Raw genomic sequence first — 4,760 nt, forward strand, 5'->3', positions numbered from 1 at the left:
CCCCCCAAAAAAGCAACAATCAACACTGGTAGTTCCATGTATACTGTCTATCAGAAGTATTCGGTAAAGCAGTTTATAGTACAGATAAGCAATTAGATTTCAGCAGCTATTTATAAATTCTGATTGGTTGGTATGATTCATGACACATTAAATGATTGAATAAACCATTATCTAGGATTTTGTACATACAATAAATGTTATTTGTGCTGAAATTTTGTGTGCTAAAATTTCAAATTTCTGGGAACAAATCTCTTATGACCAAAGCAATCAAGGCCCTAGATATCTGCCCTAGATAAGGCAGATATGGAACTGTCTGCCCCTTCTCTCCTTTCTTAAAGCAGACCTTTACTCCCTTTCACTAAAACTCACATCAGCATGCAGCTCTGCATGCTTATTTAAAATCATCTAAAAATATTAATTAAATAAACATGCTTTTCATGTACTTACAAATAGAGTTCATCTATTTCCTGATCCACTTCTGGCACAAATTATGTAATGTGCCAAAGTGTTGCATTCTGGGAAGGTTACATCAGCAGAACTTTGCTGGGAAATCTCATGAGATCTCAGGGAAAGGCATTTTCCTCCCCTAAGATGATGTGCATGGTCACATGTCCTAGTCACATGTGCCAGAGTTCCAGGAAGTAAAGGGAGATCTAGTAATCTGCCCTTAGCAAAAATGGCCACTCTCAGAAGAAAAGAGAAACAAGGTATGCAATAAATACAAAGCCTGCAATTATCTAGAAGTAGGCGTTTGTAGATTGCCAGTATTAAACATTTCTGTCTTTGTTGTTATTTTAAAGACATGGTAATGTTTCTCTTCAATTGCCCAAACGGGAACGATCATGTGACTCCAGCTTTCTTGTATAGGGCCAAAGTTAAAGAACACCTGCCATTGGAGTAATATTGGGCTGCCATTGCTGGTCTCCTTCTCAAAATGTTGGTTGTCTGACTGTGTCTAGCTTTGATGTTTCTGCGTCAAAAATTTAGAACAAGCATGTAGCACGAGTGTCAGAGAAGTGGCAGCATTCCTTATTTCTATAGTTGTTCTGCATTAATATACAGAAGAAAAGCTGGCTGGGCACCAGATTCCGCTGGGATAGTTTATTGAAGCTTCTACCACATCACTGGTGTCCTGCCCAAGGTGTGTGTCCCCAAACATGGTTCACTCAATCATGGGTTTAGCCGTAGAGACTAAGCCTTTGATTGGGTGAAACATGCCAGAGGGGGCAGACCTTGGACGGGACACCATTGATGTGGCACAAGCTTCAATAAACTATTCCAGTGGCATCTGGTGTGTGGCCAGCTTTTCTTCTGTTTGTATGGGCTCATATTGGAGTGAGGATATGCTCCTAGCAGCAAGCACCTGGCTCGTTCCTTTCCTGAGTGGTGGCAGAATGATGCTTCTTTTGTGTGTTCTTCTGCATTAATGACTCAAACCAAAGCATCAGCATGACAGCCAGGCAACTAGCATTTTTAGAATTCAACAATGGCAGCCTCTTTATTTAGGCCATGTAACATTTTGAGATGGATTGTGCACGTCCACCTGTTCTCTGATGTCTGTGGCCAGAATTATACACTTCATACAAGGTATCTCTTCCTTTAACTGCTTTGTTCTTGTCTATTTTTGAATGTATCTAAAAGGAACAAAGAACTCATTAAAGACGGTTAAATTGTTTTCTTTTACCTTCAAAACATGTTAACAATAGCTGTGAGATTTGTATCCACAATTATCTCTTAAAAGAGTTTTCAGACACCAGATTGTTTACATTCGCTGGAAATCAAGCTGTATTTGTACACGTAAAGCAAAGTTCAATTCTTTATTTACAGGCATCAATAGAACATATGCAAGATCATTAAGAGCTTAACAAATCACATAAACACATCTTAAGTCTTTTTTTCAAGCAGCGTGTGAGGAATATTTTCCCGAGACAAAGCTTATACTACTTGCCTGTGTTCCTAAAGAAGCCTTCTTTTTTACTAGCTTCAAGCATTATTTTATTAAAGAATTAACATGGCCTTAATCCAGCCATCTGGTTGGGACTTGCTCAGACCATTTGTGATGCCCGTCTGGTCTTTAGAAATTTCCCACATTTTTAAAGGTTACACAAGGAGCTACCTTTCTGAATGGATTTTGAATAATTCTCATCAAGACAATGGACCAGGAGTGGAATAAAAAATGTGCGTCATTCTCTGAAGCACAAGATCTCCAGGCCGTCTATCCCCATGCCTGAAAGGCAATTAGCATTTCAACTGGCCAATTTGGTTAGATGCAATGAAGTGCATGGGTGTGTAATTTGCTGCTCTCTGCTTGGTGCTGCTGAGAACTGGCTATTGTGTGTTTCTGCCAAAGTAGCTCCATTTCCAGCACAGTCACTATTGTTTGTGATCCTACAGAGTGAATCAACAAAGACATCGCTGTACATCAAGCTACGGGGAACCAGGGGATGGGATGCACTAACTTCTTATTAAGGAAATTATTACAGTGATTTCATTTCAATTATGGTAATTGTCCAGTGAATAAATAAATGTGGAGGTCACCATTGTAACCTATGTAGGGAGTTAGCTCTCAATTCTTTACCTTTAACAGTTTCAGTCTATTGAGCTGTGAGGTTGTTTGTGCAGCATCCTGAAGCATGTTTTCAGTGAACTACTGAAGTTTCATTTGTGCACAAAGGCGGAACTAAATGTCCCAAAGCATCCTAACCTGATCCCACCATACCTATTAGATGTTTATATTAAATTGTTTAATGCTGAGTCCCAGGCAGATAATAAAGACAAATTAAGAAGTTGTGTAATCATTAATATATCCTTAAATGTATATATTTTTTAAATGCAAGCACGATGGCTGTCTTGATTTTATGTGGTATCAGTCTCTTGCAGTCACTGTACAGCAGAGCTTAACGAGAGGAAATGAGAAGCAGCACCAGTATCCACAGTACCCGGTGTGTTACAGTTCAAGAAGCATGCTGATAGGTGAGAAATCAGACTGCCAAAGAAATGAGCTAATTGATGTGCTGCTTCTCTGACTGGGCAGTGACTGTCCCCCAATCTCCTCACACATATATGGGCCCTGCATTATATATGAGGACACTGGGTGACAGTCCAAAAGCTACAGCATAGGGGAGATGAAGAGAGTGCTAACTGCCAGAGAAGTGTATCTAAACGTTATTTTTCACATTGTGATCCAGCTAGTAATGCTTCCTGCCTTAGGATGACCACACTGACTCATTGTACCGTTCCCATCAAGGTGCATTATCACTGTAGGGGAGGAAGTGGTTTAGGACTACAAAACACTTATCATCATGTTATGTAAATGTGACGAGGGGGAAATGTTCTGTAGTCCACAGGGAGAACTCAGATAGGACTGATAACATTGTTTAAGATTGTTGGCTCATGACAGAAAGTTAGGAGCTCCTAGCATTTCTAGCAGGCTCATCATTTTGTTGGCACTTTTTGAACAAAGCATTTTCAGTTGTATATTGAACAGACCAAAAGGAATGATAACTGTTGGGGTAATGATCAAGAAGCAGCAGGAGAGGTGGGGAAAGCATGGATCCACTGAATGAATGAAGCAGAAACAGGGAGATGTATGCACTGCACGTCATTAGGTACAGCTTCCATTGCAGCAAGTGAGAAGCACTAAATCTGACACCATATCTCATGACACTAGCAGTCAGTCAGTAGTGCCTCCTGTAGATACATAGCTATGAGCTATGAGGCTCTAGGCACAGAACTCGCATATCAGGGTGTGCACTTTTATTATTCAGAAGGAATTCAAGACAAAAGGTTGATTGTTATAGGAATTGCTTTGGCACGTTTAACATTTCTTAGGTTAACAGAACGATCTGCAGCACTGTGCCGAGAGTTTGCCATGAGAACAGTCTCATCACCATACACCTATAGATTATCTGCACATTTTCTATGATCAGATAGAAAAAGTGATACCGATTCCTCCATCTACGCTAAACTGTGTGGTTGGAGGAATCTCCGCTGGGCCAAGCTTCAGTATCTTGCTAGTCGGCCCCGCTGACTCTCAAAATACCCGAACAATGCCTGCATCCAATCAGATTGTTCAGGTATTTTGAGAGCCAGCGGGGCCGACTAGCAAGATACTGAAGCTTGGCCCAGTGGGAGATTTTAGTGTAGATGGAGGAATCTGTTTTTCCATCTGAACCACTTTTTCCATATGACCATAGACTGATAGAAAAAAAATCAATAGAAAATCTACAGGTGTATGGCCAGCTTAAGGCTGGTTACAAACTGTTTGAATTTTCGGATTGACAGGAGTTGATTACTCAACCAACTTTTGTTGAAGATGCCAGGCTGAAAATTTGCGGCCGAACAGTGACTGCAGCCAATCATCTGCAGTCTCTGTTCATGCATTTTGACAGCGGTGGGCGCTGGCTGCCAGAATACGGTGCTGCAGCAGAAGATTTGTTCATCCACACTTTTTAGCATGCATAGAGGTATCTGTTGGATTTTTCCGTTCAGCCTGCAAGCTATAAAAAAATCTATTAGTGTATGAATAGCTTTACTGGCCTCTAAAGCCAATGATCAGCTGAAAACAAACAATTATGTAGAATGTAATATAATCTTTAACACATGATCTGTATTAATATAAACTGTTTTATATATATATATATAGAAAGTGAAGTAAAATATTTTGCTATGATTTTCCTCACCTTTCATATTGTAAGTTCTCTTAGCGATAACAATGTCGACATCTTTGGTGGCTGATCTGAAGGAGAACATTATATTTA

This window comes from Nanorana parkeri, unplaced genomic scaffold (genome assembly GCF_000935625.1).
Source record: "Nanorana parkeri isolate BGI_ZX_2015 unplaced genomic scaffold, ASM93562v1 scaffold384, whole genome shotgun sequence".
NCBI classification, from domain to species: domain Eukaryota; kingdom Metazoa; phylum Chordata; class Amphibia; order Anura; family Dicroglossidae; genus Nanorana; species Nanorana parkeri.